This window comes from Ascaphus truei, chromosome 1 (genome assembly GCF_040206685.1).
Source record: "Ascaphus truei isolate aAscTru1 chromosome 1, aAscTru1.hap1, whole genome shotgun sequence".
NCBI classification, from domain to species: domain Eukaryota; kingdom Metazoa; phylum Chordata; class Amphibia; order Anura; family Ascaphidae; genus Ascaphus; species Ascaphus truei.
In genome coordinates this window covers 235,109,735-235,129,260 of record NC_134483.1, presented here as the reverse complement: position 1 = coordinate 235,129,260, position 19,526 = coordinate 235,109,735, and positions in this window count along the sequence as shown.

The following is a 19,526-nucleotide window of genomic DNA, read 5'->3' as shown; positions in this document are numbered from 1 at the left end:
TTAAAAGGTGAAATGCAGTATTATCCATATGTGGAGAATATTATTTTTGAACAATACTGTACTGTATGTGTTATGGGGTTTTATTAATTTGTAAGGATAGTTGTATTTGGGGGTGGCACACGATTGCTACCGCATGCCAGCGGGGAACCCTAAACACCCACGGGACCCCGAACACCCACGGGACCCCCAAACACCCGCGGGACCCCCGCAGGGTAAGCCGGGGACACTCACTGGGTCAGCCAGGGACACTCACGGGACACCCGAACACCCGCGGGACCCCCGCGGGGTCAGCCGGGGACATCCGCCGGCCTGTTGTATGGGTTTTGCGCATGCAAAAATGTAAACAAATAAATTCCAGTCCAGTTTTTTTAGCGGCTGCCTTGAGCTGACGTGTTTTCTTGAACGCAACTTTCACGTACGCTAAGGTTGCGTAGCTTAGTGCATCCCACAGAAGGGCAGAATTGAACGCAAACAGGGCAACGAACGAGCAAAGTTGGACTTAGAAAAATTTCCTGAAAAAAGTCAGTTTTAGAACGCAAAGTGCCTGCTTGCGTGTCTCTGTGAATCGCGTTCAGCGCAACATCATGTTCTAAGAGCACTTTGCGTTCTTAAAACGACTTATCGGAGCCTAGTGCATGACCCCCACAGTGCACGACTCTCATAGTACATTTATTTTACCACTTTAAACACAATTCGTGTGCAGTTTTTCTTTTCTCTATCTCTACAGTAAGGGCAGTTAAAATTACCCATAGAGACTATGATAGTAGATACAAGAGATATGCTAAAAAAAAGATTGGACATATTTTTAGAAAGGAAAGTTATACGGGGATATACCAATTAAGTATGTACATGTGAAGGATGTTGATCCAGGGAGTAATCTAATGCCAATTCTTGGAGTCAGGAAGAAATGTATTTTTACGCTTATGAGATATCACTGGATGATATTTCACTAAGGCTTTTTGTTTGCCTTTCTCTGGATCAATATACTGTAAGTAGGGATTTAGGATAGAGTATCTGTTTTCTAAATTTGGCATACAGATGCAGCGGCCGTTATTCGAACACTTCACGCGTTGTATACCCACGTCATGGCGCTTCATTTCTTCCAACCGTACCGCCTTTAGACGCGAGTGCAGGCGAGTGCAGAAAATGGCATTTTTGTGTTCTTGTTTTTAAAAACCTGAAATTGACACAGTAGCACAGTACTGTACACATTACAATTCGTCCATTTCATTGCACACAAAGAAACAGAATCCATGAAATTCAAACAAAGCTACCGCGATAAACACGTGTGCCTGGTGTGATTGACCACGTTAATGCCGCGTGGAGTACAGCAGCGCACACGAAAACACCTCTATGATTTGTTCGAATAACGGCCGCTGCATCTGTATGTTGAACTTGATGAACGTATATCTTTTTTTAACTTAATCTACTATGTAACTATGTAACCATGTAATTATAAAAACTGATTTTAATTGTATTCTGTGTTCCATAGTTTACAAAGACAACAAATGGGGAAAGTTCAGTGTACAAAGTAATTGCGTCTTGGACTTTAAAAGCAAGTTCTTTAATGTTAAAATCTCTGAAAACTATCTTGTCATAATCAGAAATAATTTACAGCTTTCTTCAGTTCAGAGATTATATAGTCTATTACATTTATGGAGTTAACCTTTAAGTCTTTCAGATGAGGAGCCATTCAGTCTTGAAAGTGGACCAGTTCCGGGTGAAGTGAATTATCAAACCTCAGCAACCCCCTGAATCTAGTGTGATTGAGAGGAAGGAGGGTCCTGGACAAAGGTGACACTGGCTGATCTGTGCTATAGTACTTTTCAAGATAACCTTGTTAAATACAGTACATAAAGGTGAAGATAATCCTCCTTGTTGACTGGACATGCTGGAGTTGAACATTTGGGGTTTTTCTCTCCACATCTTTTCAAATTATTTTAAGGTTTCCAGTTATATTTACGTTTAAAAGAAAATAATTTAATAATTAGGGTACGTATGTATTCATGCTTTATATGATTTTACAAACTTATTTTTCCCCATAATTTGGTGAAACCCAAAACCAAACAAATCAAATTTGAGAAAAAACTTAATCTAAAAAAAAAATGTCTTTAGAACAAAAACCACACCATTTTTGGACTAATACCAAACCAAAACACCACTGAAAATGACAACCCATAATGTAAGTTGTCTTCCAGCACCAGAAGTGTTATATTGAATAGCACCACATAGTAAATATGGGACTAAATGTTGAGACTTTCTATTTCAGAATTCTTTTTAATAAATAAATTTGTGAAAACAGGAAATGCCACATATCCCTTAACTTTATTATTTTTTAGTGACCCTTAACCTAATATCTATAATCTTAGTAAAATCCATTTATCAACAATTAGGTTTTAATCTGGTAAATTATTTTATTTCATTATTTGGATTAAACTATATTGTTAACATCAGTATCCTGTTTCCTATTTTTCTGAATGTATCTAAAGTTTTAATAATAGATTATACTTTGGCCTTATCTACAATATATTAAGTGATAAATCCTCCTCAAAGAGAAGCACATGGAATTACTATGGATGCCGTTGTACCAAGTGATATGAATTGAAGGGTTTTTATTAAAGCTCCTATACATTTTGAGTGATCAGTTCTGATTTAAAAGGTTAACAAAACACAGAACCCCAGCAAGCTCTTTTTGGGAACCCCTGAGCCCCCACAAAATATATATATGTATATGTGTCAAAATGGAGTGCTATTGAGCGTGGCATATGTATACAACAGACGACAGAGAAGCCCAATGCTACATCCAACATGACAGAAATACACAGTAAAATACTTATATATTCTCTTGAAATAGGGTCATTTAGTTTAACCCTTTGGCCAAAGCGTTGTAAGCTCGCGAGCCACGTCAAGGCAGACACCTGTTCGCAAGGCCCAACACTACCAGATAAAATACTAATATACCTCTATTAGTATTAAAATTCTCATTTACCTCTATTAGGAGGGAGAAAGACCACAGTGGGTCTATATCCAGCAGAATGAGGAACTTGCAAACTAGGGAAGTGGGGAGGGGCGGGCTTAAAACCTGGGAAGGAGGAGCCACTAACCTCCACCAGCTGGAACAGCTGAGAGTGGGTTAACAAAACAGAACCCCAGCAAGCTCTTTTTGGGACCCCCTGAGCCCCCAACAAAATATATATATGTATATGTGTCATTCTGCTGGATATAGACCCACTGTGGTCTTTTTCCCTCCTAATAGAGGTAAATGAGAATTTTAATCCTAATAGAGGTATATTAGTATTTTATCTGGTAGTGTTGGGCCTTGCGAACAGGTGTCTGCCTTGACGTGGCTCGCGAGCTTACAACGCTTTGGCCAAAGGGTTAAACTAAATGACCCTATTTCAAGAGAATATACAGGCATACCCCGCATTAACGGACGCAATGGGACCGGAGCATGTATGTAAAGCGAAAATGTACTTAAAGTGAAGCACTACCTTTTCCCACTTATCGATGCATGTACTGTGCTGCAATCGTCATATACGTGCATAACTGATGTAAATAACGCATGTGTAACAGGCTCTATAGTCTCCCCGCTTGCGCACAGCTTTGGTACAGGTAGGAAGCCGGTATTGCTGTTCAGGACGTGCTGACTGGCACATGCGTGAGCTGGCGTTTGCCTATTGAGCGAGATGTACTTACTCGCGAGTGTACTTAAAGTGAGTGTACTTAAACCGGGGTATGCCTGTATAAGTATTTTACTGTGTATTTCTGTCATGTTGGATGTAGCATTGGGCTTCTCTGTCGTCTGTTGTATACATATGCCACGCTCAATAGCACTCCATTTTGACACATATACATATATATATATATATATTGTGGGGGCTCAGGGGTTCCCAAAAGAGCTTGCTGGGGTTATGTGTTTTGTTAACCCACTCTCAGCTGTTCCAGCTGGTGGAGGTTAGTGGCTCCTCCTTCCCAGGTTTTAAGCCCGCCCCTCCCCACTTCCCTAGTTTGCAAGTGCCTCATTCTGCTGGATATAGACCCACTGTGGTCTTTCTCCCTCCTAATAGAGGTAAATGAGAATTTTAATCCTAATAGAGGTATATTAGTATTTTATCTGGTAGTGTTGGGCCTTGCGAACAGGTGTCTGCCTTGACGTGGCTCGCGAGCTTACAACGCTTTGGCCAAAGGGTTAAACTAAATGACCCTATTGCAAGAGAATATATAAGTATTTTACTGTGTATTTCTGTCATGTTGGATGTAGCATTGGGCTTCTCTGTCGTCTGATTTAAAAGGTGTAAAACAAAATATAAGTGAGGTGATATGCTATTTTCTATATTAAATTATTTTCAATAAATATTTTTAACCTAATAAAAATACAATGTTTTAAATATTTTTAGCATAATAAAATGATTTGATTTTGAATTGATGTTATTATTTACAGTATTTTCATAGAATATTACCTGTACTGAGATAAACCGGCCCTTGGCAATTGAATTTATAATAAACATTTGACTTACTGAAGCTATCTAAGTATTAAAGCAATTAAGGTCTGATAGTTAAGATCTATGCCTTAAGGTAATTAAGATTTAGTAGTTAAGATTGACTTATTTTTGTTATCACATTTAAACTGGTTACTTGATTGTGGCATAACACAGGACTACATCACATTAAGAGATTTCATATGTTATAGTGTATGTTTTACATATATTTTTGGATAGTCTTGTAAAGACATTTTGATAGAATTACATTATTTTAATTTCCTTTTTTTTCTTTAAATAGATTGCTCAACACAACTGTTTTGTTAGAAAATACTAGACTCACTCAATAAACTATGTGTTTTTAGTTTGAAACAGTATATACAGTATATTTAAACCAATATAGGGGTAGATTTACAGAGCTCTATTTAATCAGGGCGCCTAATGTGAATTTATCTAAAATACCATTTTTTTCCCTGTGGATAACAGGTATCCTACCCAACAACAAAATGACCCATAGCTCAAACCAAATTTGTATGTGCTTAGTAGGTGCATAATATATGGGTGCAAAAAGTTAAAGGCCCAGATTGTTCCCAGATGTGGGATTCACACAAAGCCCCTACTGCACTAAAACCTGAGCTTAATTGAACATAGTAGTGTTCAAAGATCTACAGCTGCAGCGGCCGTTATGCAAACAAATCACGGGTTGTGTACTGTACATCAGAATTCCGATGTCATGACGTGGGATGTCTTCCAAACTTGCCACCTTAAGACGCGAGTGCAGAAAATGGCATTTTAGAGTTCTGGTTTTTAAACACCTTAAATTGACACAGTAGCATAGTAGCACAGTACTGTACACATTGCAATCCATTCATTTCATTGCACCCAAAGAAACAGAATCCATGAAATTCAACAAAGCAATCGCGATAAGCGTGGGTGCCTGGGGTGATTGGCCGCGTTCATGCTGCGTGGAGTACAGCAGGGCACACAAAATCGACGCCGTGATTTTTTAAAAAAATGCCGCTGCAGCTGTATTGTCTTTTTTAAATATCCACAAAAATAAGACTTAAAATACAAAGCAGCAGGTTAAGATGGTAACTCCAACTTTAATACAGTAATGGTTTCCATACTCCAAATAAGATGAGGAACCCACAGCAGACATATTAAAAATGAAAACAGTAAAATACATAAAAAAAACATGGAGAGGAGATCGCTGAACATCCCTCAAATTACCACTTTGAACACAGTTGGTGCGCAGTTTTTCTTTTCTCTATCTCTACAGTATGGGCAGTTAAAATTACCCATAGAAACTGTGAAAGCTGTAAAAATGTTACCAGAAAACATTCAGTTATCAAATGCGTTTATTCAGTGTGCACACAGCGGAGACAGCTTCAAAACAAAACTCTTCCCCAGATAATACGGTAAGAAATACATTTATACCCTTAAAACTAAAGTTCCCACCCCTTTATGGGGGGGCTTGCGCGTCACTAAATATTACATCATTTTGTAATACATAACAATACTAAAACTGATGTAAGTTTGTAATACGTAACAAACTGAATACATGTACGTAAGCTAAACATCATTATGGGGTTAAATGTGATGTTTTCTGTTCTGTCACCTGACATATAAGTATGAGAAGATGTTCCACTGTAAGAATCTGAACTTATCTTAGACTGCTAACGAGGCTTTTTATTTTCTGGCCTGTTTACACTTTCATTTGTAGCTGGTTGGATGAGAAAAGATCAACAAAACATCAGCTAAGAGCGAAAAACATTCTATTCTCTGGTTCACACGTTTGTACACACAGACATTTCTTCACATAGAAAAATGACACACGCGACTTACAAATGCAAGACAAAATGGCGGACAAAAGTAGTCAAACAAAATGGCTGCTTAGATCCTAGTGCTGTTTACGTCAGACCCCCCTAAATGTCCTTTTGTCTCAACTTTGTCAAGACTATGATAGCAGATACAATAGATATGTTAAGAAAAAGGTTGGACATCTTTTTGGAAAGGAAAGTTATACAGGGATATACCAAATAAGTAAACATGTGAAGGATGTTGATCCAGGGAGTAATCTGAATGCCAATTCTTGGCGTCAGGAAGGAATGTATCTTTACCCTTATGAGATATCACTGGATGATATTTCACTAGGGTTTTTACTAGCTTTTACTGACATTTCATTGTTTTTTTATTGTCATTTTTTATTGCCCATTGATTGCCAATGTATTTCTGCATGCCCCTTTAGGGCTATACATACCTACAGTGACAAGCAATGCTTTTTTTTTGGCAAATGCTTGCATTTCTTTTAAATGCATTTTTGTTCTTTGTTTTGAAATATTTCTGCTATCTATTTTGTGTTTTGATTTTTAACTATGGGAATTTTGTGGTGTTTTCAATTGTTTATTTCTGTTACTTTTTTGTTGTTTGCTTTTTAATTGTGGTTTATTTTTGGTCTTTTGCTTTTTAATAATGGTGTTTATTTGGTTTTAATTGTTAATTCTGGTGTTTATTTGGTATTTGCTTCATTGATTGCTGGTAATTTTGTGGTTTTGACTTGTTTATTATTGTTTATTTGGTGATTGTTATGATTGCATTGGATATGGTTGGTGTTTGTTTATTTTTTAGGTTGACCATTGACTTCCATAGTGTTAAATCATGCCCATATTATATTGGCATGATGTACTTACTGTGCCAATCAATTGGTTTATTGGCATTTGTAATGTGTTTATTTTTCTATGTAATGTGTTTTATTTTGGGCCTGTATTTTAGCTTCGCCATTTATTGCTACAGTGGCAAATCATGTCCATATTATATGAGCATGATGTACCCACTGTACCAACAAATGGGTGGAGGTGGGGGTAGTTTCCTGGGGAGGGTGGTTAGGCCTCCTAAGTGGGTAGTGGTGGAGGTGGGTTAACCCCTTAATTACTATAGGGGTTACTAACCGCTAAGGTGATTAAGTGGTTAGGGCTTTAGATTGTATTTTTTATCGTATTCTTGCTGGCAACGGAGGACATGGACGGTGATGAGGATGAGGACGGCTTTCATCCTGGCAAGTTGGCAGGAGAAAGTGCAAGTTTTATTTACTGTAGTTATTCTGGTTAATATTTTATTTTAAATGGGCAAATGCACTATTATCCATATCTGGATAATAGTATTTTTGCCCATTACTGTACTGTATGTGTTAGGGTGGAGGGGGTGTAGGGGGTGTATGGGGTGTATTTATTTAAAAGTATTGGACAATTTTTTGTGTGCATAGTTTTGGTACTGCAAGCCAGCGGGGACCACTGGACAACTGTGAGGACCACCCGAGGGCCCCAAGATACCCGCGGTGACAACCTGAATACACCCAGACATCCACGGGGACCCCCCAAGGGCCCCCAGAAACCGGGGGGAACACCTGAGGGCCCCCAGACACCAGCATGGACCACACAAGGGCCCCCTGACACCCGCGGTGACAACCAGGAGACCCCCACCGGCTTCTTGTATTAATGCTGTGCAGAAAAGAAAAGCTTATATTCATGTCTCCATCTCTTTTGCGCCAGCCTTTAGCTGGTGAAAAGAAATTGTGAGCTTTTACAGTACAATAAACTTATCACTGCTTTGTGAATAGCAGTTACTGGCAAAAAATGGCAGACTAGCACTCTTTTGGCCTATCGTATGACTTCTTTTTCACTGACTGTTTATAGGTGATAGAAAGCCATATTAGCGCGATACTGCACTGTTATCACTGCTTTGTGAATAGCAGAGCAGGCAGTATCGTGCTATAAGGGCATTTATCACACTTAAACCCACTTATCACTGCTTTGTGAATGAGCTCCATAGTGTCTCAAAACATTTTTATCTAAAACATAGAAGCGATCCCCTGTGTTTGAAATATAGGTTGATTGAATGTGTATACAATGACTGGAGAGGTGGATACATAGTTTAAACCCTCAAAGCTAATAGATCCAGCACGCTCTGACTATAGGAAAAGTAGCAACAAGTAAGAAATGCCAAATCAAATAAGTATTTAATAAATGCACAAGTTATATACAAGGAGCAAAGTGACACCAACACAATAGAACAAAGCACACTAAAAATAGCAAAAAACTGGGAAAGTGTGGGAGTGGAGAAAAAAGGGAGGGTTGGGGTGTACACAATGGGGGATAAACAGGGGGGCAACGTTTCGGGGACAAGCCCCATCGTCAGGCCCGTTCCCCCTTCCCCCCACCCATTTCCTAAAGGAACAAGAGGTACTTCCCTTACCCCAATACCCCTAAAACAATTAACAAAATAAGCCCTAGTTAACTAAGCAACACAAGATAATCTAACAAGCAAAGAATGCTAAGGTACAATGTAATAGCAGCAGAACAAGTGAATGTGAGGTGAGTACACAATAATGCAAAATCAAACCACTGGGTATAGAGCAGCAATAGTAGTCTCTAGCTCTCTCCTCTTCTGCTGCAAATGGGGCTACTGTGTGGGTCTGTCTGAGACTGGTATACGTAAGCCATATGATGTCATCATTAGGAGGGTGATAGGATCGCAGGAAGCTGTGTAGGTGGTCATCAGGGATAAAAATCAGCTGTGTCTCTGCACATATTATACTGTTTGAGTGTGCAGATCAACTCCGTGATGTTGCGCATGCTCAGTTCGAAGCGGAGAGAGATGAGGGATGGTGTCCCACAAGGGCACCCGTAATTCATTGCGCGTGCGCACTGAAACTCTCTCTGAGTCCCTCCAGGAGGGGATATGCCGCATATGTGAGAATCAGAGTCTGGTGAGTGCGCCCGTCCCCAAGCCGACGCCGTGCACTTGCGCGCAGGTGCCTCCGCGTCCATGAGCTGCACCATGAAGCCAGGGAGTAGATCCTTCCTCAATACTGCATGCAGATTCTTATGTACAAGCCCTCTGGTTCCTATGCATGTCCATATACAGCCCACAGCATATGTCCAAGTATACTAAAAGGTATAACTCATACAGGTAGCCCAGTAGAGTTACTTACAATGAAAAAATTATAAAAATACATGAATAGAATAAAATGTGAAATAAAATAAATGTCATTAAAGATTATACTAAACAGTATACTGGAGGTAACAACTGATGGTAAGTACAGCACTAACTTTTAAATGTAGAGAGATTACTTTGGATAGAGGTGGGGAGAGACAACAGTGCAGGAAGGACGGATCACCACACAGGGGGTGCCTCTAGTGACCCATAGTGGACCAGCCACATCCCTCATCCAGGGGAGCATTAGAACAGAGGTCATACCAGGTCGTCGAGGCCATTAATAGAGGAAGCTGTGTATCTGGTGCTCTGCATACAGCTAAGGGACAGGCTGAAGCAGGGAGAACAATGAATCGAATATACTTAAAAATAACAACTTAAGCCCAGTTTTTTGTTCATCCCTCTTGGGGTCATTGTGCCCAGAAGCCTGATCCATCTGGATTCCTTTTGGATCACCTAAACTTGGGTGCTACAGATGTCTCAGTTGTAGCCAATGTGGCAGCATCCAGGAGGACCCCATGTTTAGGCATCCGCTTAAAGGCCAGATTTTCCAGATTAAGGATTTCTATAAAATCCTCCTCAATAGTAATGAATGTGTGCACAGTGCTGTGTGAAGCTGACCTCAGGTAACCTCATTAGGTTCACAGTATAGGGATATAGTACCCTGTAATGACCTCAGCGACACTGTCACAGATAGTAATAGTAAACACTGTGCTTAAAGTGTGATGGTGGGCACCCTTGTTAGGTAATCTTGGCACATAGATTAACACTGCATATGAGGAGGCGGAGGCTGTGTATAATAGATAGGTGGTTAAGGTAGCTCAATAGCAATATACTCCAGCACATATCTAACGAGACTACACTTAGTACTAAGTAGAGAGCATTGACCCTAACAATATTCAGTTGAAAGAGGCTCTAAATGTCCGTCGGGGCACTAGAAGCCTGTGTAACAGCGCGGGCAGGACACCGCAGCAACTCGCGGTCACAAACATGAATGCGGAAGCAATTTCAGCCCTGCGCGTGCACGTGTCGGAACAGAGCCGACGCGCGCGTTTCGCGAGAGGCTTTCTCAAGGCGAAATGGTAAGAGTTACTAAGGGTACCCTGCAGGTGAGCAGGTATATATAGGGGCCTCCAGATTGATGACGTCATGACTTAACCCTTGAAGTGCCCGGCTAAGTGTGGAGCTGCAGCAAGATCGCAAGTATACCACAGTGTGTGACTGCAGAGCTGGCACAATAAAGATGTATCTGTCTGACTCTTGATTATTACTTGTATTGTAGTGGCTAGTAAGTCAGACTCTGACACAAGTAGAGGTAAGGTACACTCTATTTGGCCGACAAGGGTAATATACAGCTGGTGCAGTATAAACAGTTTAGTTAGTAATAAAAGAGGATACTAGGGTCCAGAGAAGCCCTAGATAAATAATGTTTAATGATAGAGTAATAAATTAATAGTCAGGATCTGTAGAGACCTGAGATAGGCACGGCAGAGTAGAAAATACGTCTGTTATTATACACATAGATGAAAGTGTATATTGTGGGCTTAAAAGAGCGTCCAATGTAGTAGCTATTACAGAAAAGGAGTGTACAGGCATCCCTCATTGAGACCTCTTGGAGAGAGTGTCCCAAGTGTGTATATCCATCTAGACTCTTTTTGGAGTAGGACCCTGTCCCAATCTCCTTTTCTCTGTCCTCGCGTTGGGTGTTCAATCCAGCAAAAAGAGACCGCCTTGAGATCACCATCATGACACAAATTCACATGTCTCAACAGTGGTTTATCAGCCTTATTCCTGATGGTACTGATATGTTCCAGCACCCTTAGTTTGAGACATCTACTAGTTTTTCCAATGTATACTTTCCCGCATATACATTTGCCCTGATGTATGACCCCTGTACTCAGGCAGTTAATAAAGCTGCGTATTTGGTACCGCTTGGTGTCGTCCCAATTACCAAATTGTTTAGTGGTGGTCATATATTGACATGCCTTGCATCTCTGGCAGGTGTATGATCCGGTAGGTTTCGGAGGAAGCCAGGTCCTGGGTGTCTCTTCCACATAATGACTATGTACCAGTAGGTCGCACAAATTCTTTGCCCGTCTACTGGTCATTGATGGATAGTCTCTTGTGACCCCTTTTAGTAGGTCATCTGCTCTAAGGATATGCCAGTGTTCCCTCAGGATAGCTCGTGCTTTAGGCCATTCATGATTAAAGGTGCCTATAAAGCGAACCACTCTATCTTTTGGACTGGGTGATTTGTCCGTAATGAGTGATCTCCGTGTAGTATATTTAGCTCTCTTATAAGCCTTTTTAATAATTTTTGATACTCCTTCTGCTATAGCCCCTGTCCTCAAAGCGTTGTTTCATATTGATGGATTGGCGTTCAAACTCTTGGTCAGTGCTACAGTTCCTTCTTATCCGAAGGAACTGGCCATTGACCTGAGCTCTTGGGTGATGGCTACTTGCTTCCAAGAGGTTATTAGTAGCTGTCGCTTTCCGATAAATGGTGGTGTGGAGAAAACCATCATTCCCCCTCGAGATCCGCAGGTCTAGAAAGCACATGATATCTTCATTGAGAGAGGAGAGGTTTTGTGTACATCATTACTGCTGTTTATATACTGTACATTTTACTGTACAAACAGATTAGACTGGACACAAATATCCACCTCCCCCCAGGCCACCCTTTTTTCCTGAAACCTTTTAGTGCAGTTACTATACTGTACTGTATGTGCGTACTGTATTATGGCATGTGTGATGTGTAGAACTACTGTAGGTGGCTGGTGCTGCTTTCTCTGGAAAGAAAAAAATTGAGCAGTTAGTAGGCAATTACTGTAGTACTGTCAAACTAGTCTACTGTACTGTATACTGGAACTACTGTATACTCTGACAACTGTTAAATTCTATGTATTGTTACCTAATGGCTGGTGCTGCTCTCTCTGTAATGAAAAAACTAACTACTGTATACTCTGACTATCTGGAAAGAAAAAATCTGTGCCATACTTACCTGTATCATACTGTACTTACAATACTACAGCACAGTACTACTTTCCTGATGCTTGCCCATTACACGCGATGACAATGGGCAACACAGTGGCAATATGGTCTATATATTTATTGCAGCGTTCCACGGTGAGTACATCGTTCCAAAAACTCATTATGCCTTTCAACAACTCGTCCTTTTTGGAGGGTTTCGCCACTTCCGGATATGGTCCTTCAGTTGATGCCAGACCATTTCGATCGGATTGAAGTCTGGCGATCTGTCATTGGAAAAAAAGGACAATTAGTTTAAGAGATACAGTACAGTACACAGTGAAAACAGTGGGGAAAAAATGAGACACAGTTACCGCACTTACTCCGCTGGCGTCTTCACCCAGTTGATACCGCGCTCAAGGATATGCGCTGTTGACGCGGTGTGCTTCGGATCGTTGTCCTGGAAGAAACGGTGACCATTGGGGAACTCGCGTGTGATGTATTGCAGGGACAATGTTGTCTTTGAAGAAAGCTTTATTCATGATTCCTATAGCAAGAAAAGAAAAGTGCTCAAAAAACTGCACAATAGTACAGTACAGTGCATACAGTAAGGCAACACTAGTAAAGTACAGTGCATAAGGCTACATTATATTTGATATATTTTACCTTCAAAGATGACAATGCATCCTAGTCCACGCCTAGAGATGGCACCCCACACATGCAGCTTCACGGGGTGTTTTGGCCGCGGCTTCAAAGATATGCGGCCTTTTTTGTGGAATGCAAAGCTTGCAAATCTCTCCAGCGACACAGTAGACTCATCAGTGAAGATGCAATCCTGGAAAGTCTCCCCACTGTCGATCCATGCCTGGGCCTGGACCACTCTTTTGATTTTGTTTGCGTCCCGTATCATGGGGTACGCTCTGTAATGACAAGGAATATTTTTTTTTAGCAGTACAGTACAGTACAGTTTGCTAAACAACACTTTTACCTCCTGTACTGTACAGTACTAACCTCACACGTCCATATTTCCATCCAATGCTGCGTCTCATCTTTATGCTGCTCTCGGATACAGTCAGATTGTGCTTTTCCTGCAGAGTGTTTTTAACCGTTAATGCACTCCTCTCATCATTCTCCTCACTTATTTTGTCCACCAGAAGAGTTGTCTCCCTAGAATGTAAAGAAAATATATTGTTTTATTAATATGCAGCAATATAAAATGTATATAAATATAATGTTGTAATATAAATATACCAAAAATATATACTTTTGTAATATAAATATAAATATACATCCTATAAATACCGTTGTATGATAAATAGAAATATACAAAAATGTATACTGTTGTACTATAAATATAAATATAAAAAATATATATACTGTTGTACTATAAATATACAAAATATATATACTGTTGTAATATAAATATAAATATACATCTTATATATACCGTTGTACGAAAAATAGAAATATACAAAAAATGTATACTGTTGTACTAAAAATATAAATATACAAAATATATATACTGTTGTACTATAAATATAAATATACAAAATATATATACTGTTGTAATATAAATATAAATATACATCCTATATATACCGTTGTACGATAAAAAAATTGTATACTGTTGTACTATAAATATAAATATACAAACTATGTTGTAATATAAATCAACAGAAATAACAACAGTATTACAGTAGATACAGAACTGTACTGTAGATGTTCTGTACTGTATGAACAGTACAGTACGTACAGTTTTCTATAATTTTTTTTTGTTAAGTTTTATAAATATACTTACGCATTAGTTACCCTTGGTGCCCTTTTGCGGTCTCTGTTTTTTCCATACACTACCGACACGTTTAATCCGAGCAGGGCTAGTTCCGCAAACCGGGGGATGCCCCGGCTTGCTAGCCCCACTCCCTCGGCGTGCCGCGCATCACCGATGCGTGGTTACGCGTCATCAGGTGTCAGCGCCCCCTGCACGCGCGTCCAGGGCTCCCCGAGGGAGCCCTGGTGTCCCGCGATGTGGGGGACGGCGGCAGGGGGTTCCGCGGGACCCGGCGGACCCGGCAGCGGGAGGGAGAGCGCCCCGATCGGAGGGCGCTCTTCCGCTGCTTTGGCGCGCACCCGGCACCCTCCGCCACGCGCCAGGTTACTGCTGCGGCCGAGAACGGGCAAATGCTCGAATAAACTCGGCCGCAGCAGTATGCATGATAGCACACGGTGGTTGATGGCACAACAAGGTCAGAAGTAGCTAACCAGCGCTGGATAGCAGCAATTCGGTGTCCGCTCGTGTACATCTCCTTAATTCGCATGCTGAGCTTCTTTGAAATCTTTTTAACAGGCATTGCTGCGAGTAGATAGAAATACAAACACAAGAATGTGTATTCGATGTTTAGTCGATGTGTATTCTATGTGCAGTCAATACACAAAATGGATGGTGTATTTATACGGTAATGACTCACATTAGAATACACCCACTTTCAACACCTGTACCTGGTCGCCATGCATAAAAGGTTACACACTTTGCATAACCCACCACTCGATGATCTTTATCTGAACTTGCCCTTGTCCTGATACTGCATTGTGCCACCTGCTTCCATGGAGCAAACCCGATTCTATGGACGCAGGAACCCACTTGCCTCTGCCGTGCCTGTCAAGCTGAAAAAGCAAAAGGCGGTTGCCGTTTCCACGCCAATGCAAAAGCGGCAGGCTAAGGCCAATAAAGAAAACCTTCTGCTGACCCCAACGGTTAAGGGTTTTCTTAGACGTAAGCCTCATTATGTGAAGAAAATATACGGTGATGTACTCTCGACGCAAAACGAATGTGAGCCAACCCATCGAACGCGCAGACCACTTCCTCACATATGCTTCGACGACTCTGCTATAGCTGTCCCGGAAATCTTCAGCCCGTCCTCTCCACCCCCATCTTCTCCGGTTCCATCCGACGACGCCGCCGCCTCTGAAATCCACGGGTCACTGTCTCCTTTGCTCTTGGACGACTCTACTTCTCGCCCGGAAATCCAAAGGTCACTTTCTCCATCCCTCTTTGACGACGCTGCCGCTTCTCCCCCACTGGGTATCCACAGGTCACCTCCTCCACTCTTCCTCGATGTCGATGCCGCCCCCATCTCATCCTCCGTTGCACCCATCCCCCCAGATGTCCAGACGCCATGCACAAGAAGCAGCTCGTTAGACCAGATGCTGAATGGGATAAATGTGGATCTCTCCGGGAATACTATTGTGCTAGCAAAGATAGATCTGATTCTGGAGACCATGTTAAATGTGGAGCAACGGATGCTACAAATGGATCAACGGATGGATCGACGGATGGAGAAGATAGAGGCTGACATAGCGGGCATACATTATTTTCTCGGTGCTAATGCCCCTGTTTCCCCGACGCCGGAGCAGGGGGGTGACATGGATGTGATGAATGGGACCTTCGACCCCCTTCCATCACCAAGCGCACCCCCTCCACCAGAAGATGTAGTGTACATGTATGCCGATGAGGATGACATGACAACCCCATCAAGACCACGCCAGGAGACAACACGGCGACCACGACCGGAGGAAAGCTTCCTCCCAGACAACCTACCATCGCCCGTCGCCTCAAGCACACCCGCTCCCAAAAGACCTACACCCGCTCGCATCGATACGGTGCCCGACATCACCCTGTGCGATCTGCCACCGGCGCTCAGGGAGAAGTATAGGGTGAAGAGTGCTGGTGTACCCCACAAGTATGCCTTGTTCATTTTTAAGCAACATGTTCCCTACTCTTTGTACTGTGACTGGGCCTTCAAAGTGAACTACGATGGGAATCGCGTAAAAAAGGCGCTTCCTGTCAATTTAAGGAAAAACATTGTGGATGAAGTGCGGCGCTTTTATCCAGTTACAGATCCTGTAATGAAAGGCGTTCGAGACTGCATTAATGGCGTTTTGCGCCATGCAAGGAATCGGCCATGGACGGACAATGTGGAGGACTTTCTGTGAGACCATACTGTTGTGCTGAACTGTATTGTACTGTACATGTTTTGCCCTAAAGTACCTGCTGTACTTAAAAAAAGGAGATGTTGTTGTGTGCTTTTTTACACAGGACATGCACGACTCCAGTCCCTGGGTGCCGAAAACAGGCACGGTTTTCAAGGTTGCCCTGAAAACCTGCCCTGTTTGCTGCCCTCTAGGACTGTACTGTCGATGTTTTGAATTGCTGTGCACTTAAAATGTTTCAACATTGTACAGTATTTGTAAATAAATGTTTTTGTACCGACTCCACCAATAAAAGAACATGCTGATTTGTCTTACATTGTTTCCATTTGCTCCTTTGACAGTGTAACAAATGTCGAGGCTTACTGCACTGTTTTTACTGCCTGACCGCAAAGCCGCAAGATCGGCAACATTGTAAAAAAAGAGCAATGATCGCGCAATTGGCATGGGAACTAGTGCAATTGGCGTGGGTACTTCTGTTCTAGGGCACCTAGAAATAAAATTCATTTTGCCTATAGATGTTAGGAACCCCCTCACTTGACCCCAACAGGGTCCGACAAGTAATGGTGGCAAGAAAGGGTCACGCCGGCGAGGAGGGTCCTATCATTGAGTGTAATGGCGGAGAAAGCCGCGCTGCTTTGAAATGGCTAAGTCAGAATAAGCAGAAACCTGGAACCCATAACTCCGGTTCTGTTCAACCTAGAGGGCTCAGATTCGATCACCATGTAGTCCTAGTTCAGGCAGGATTGCATGGCAAATAGTGACCCTCTAGTGGCAACAGAACGGAGTCAGGGTAATGGTAAAGTTTAGGTTTCTGCCATTGACTTGCATGGCAGAAAAAAGCCACTTTTGTAATGTGCTTTTAAACTGTATTTTTGTATCTCCGGTTCCGGGGGACGTGGAAGGCTGATATTTGGCCACTATGGCAAGGGTCCTTCCGCATGAGGACCAGGCAAATTTCAACCCGCTGAGACCCACAGAACGGATTATTTTAAATTATATTTTTATATTTATATATTTATATTTTAAAGATATTAAAGAATGTATTGTATTTAAAACATGTGACTGTAAACCATACTGACTGACAAATGTTTTCACACATGTACTGAAGCAGTAAACCATACACCTGTTGATGTTTTGAATTGCTGTGCACTTAAAATGTTTCAACATTGTACAGTATTTGTAAATAAATGTTTTTGTACTGACTCCACCAATAAAAGAACATGCTGATTTGTCTTACATTGTTTCCATTTGCTCCTTTGACAGTGTAACAAATGTCGAGGCTTACTGCACTGTTTTTTACTGCCAGACCGCAAAGCCGCAAGATCGGCAACATTGTAAAAAAAGAGCAATGATCGCGCAATTGGCGTGGGAACTAGGGCAATTGGCGTGGGAACTTCTGTTCTAGGGCACCTAGAAATAAAATTCATTTTGCCTATAGATGTTAGGAACCCCCTCACTTGACCCCAACAGGGTCCGACCAGTAATGGCAGCGAGAAAGGGTCACGCCGGCGAGGAGGGTCCTATCATTGAGCGTAATGGCGGAGAAAGCCGCGCTGCTTTGAAACGGCTAAGTCAGAATGAGCAGAAACCTCAGATTCGTTCACCATGTAGTCCTAGTTCAGGCAGGATTGCATGGCAAATAGCGACCCTCTCGCGGCAACAGAACAGAGTCAGGGTAATCGCGCAATTGGCGTGGGAACTAGGGCCTCGGTCAAGTTCACGGCCAATTGGCCTAGAAATAAAATTCATTTTGCCCATAGATGTTAGGAACCTGGCACTGTATACTGTAGAACACACATAATGTAAATGATACTGTACATGTAGAATAAATGCATAGTTTTATTTTTTCGGGTTTATTACACAGTATACTGTACGGCTGGAACAAGGGCAAAAAACTGTAGACGTGGGGTTTTAAATCCGATTCAGCAATGTGCAGTGTGACAGAGTCACTGACTCAGTAGGCTGGAATAGTGAATGGAGAGACGCTGCAGCCAGTTCACAGAGTGTTAATCTCCTCAGACAGAAGGAAGCACACCTGCAGCCTAATTAAGCAGGAGGCCTGAGAGACTGCAGGTTTAAAAGCAGGAAGTGACACACACAGGGAGCTTGTTTTTCCACAGGAAGGTGGAGAGAACTCTCCCGGCTTGGAAGCCGTAGCAGCTGCTGCTGCTCTGGTCCCCAGTCCTGCTAGGAGCTTTGCTGCTGGGACCAGCTGGGACCCCAACCCAGGATAAAGATAAACATTGCTGCGAGGCTGGACACAGCCTTCTCCCCGGAACCGTGTTCCTGTTTGCTGTTTGGAGTTGAAACAGATAAGACTTTATTCTTATTATGCTTATTGGTTATCGTTTGTGTTGCATATGTTTTGGGCATGACCAGATTAGCTGGCTGTCTTGTTAGTAAGGGCTCAAGAAGTGAGTTAGTTTCCCTAAAGGGAACAGGCTTTAATTTTCAAGAAAGTAGTTTCTTAAAGGGACAGTGCACCCGTATTTTATTTTGGTTGTGGCTAATAAACCACTATAGTTGAACGTTTCCCACTGTGTCTAGCGTCTTACTGCCACAGGTGGTGTCAGAAGTGGGATGCTACGCCTCTGGGGGTCAGTAGATGAAGATGTGTTGAGACACTGAACTCAAGCGGAAAAAAAAAATGATTTTTGCTGAAGCATGGAAGTTACAGCCAGCAAGCGCTGAGTGTAAATTTTCCCCGTCGGGTATGAAAGGATTGCTGTGTAAAGCTACTGCCTTTTGCTGAAGCGAGTGAATTTGCAGCTAGCAAGTGCTGTGAGCAAAGGTTGCCCTGTCTGGTAAAAAAAGAAAGTGAAAATGAATTTTTGCAAAGAAGTTGCCCTAAGAAGAACCCAGAAGGTTCAAATATTGTAAAGCAAGAACAACTTACGTGTGTTGTGCAAAGTCTGCCTCGTCGGGTGTGAAAAAAAAAAACGGGGTTTTAAAATGGCCACCGTCATTTGTCAGTTTTGCAATGTACATAACCATACAAAACAGTGTCCCTTCAGGCCATATGATGATTATCATGATGATGCATATGTGGCCCCGAGAAGAGAGACGAACCCGCAGATGGTAGCTGCAAAAGTGTCCAGTGTG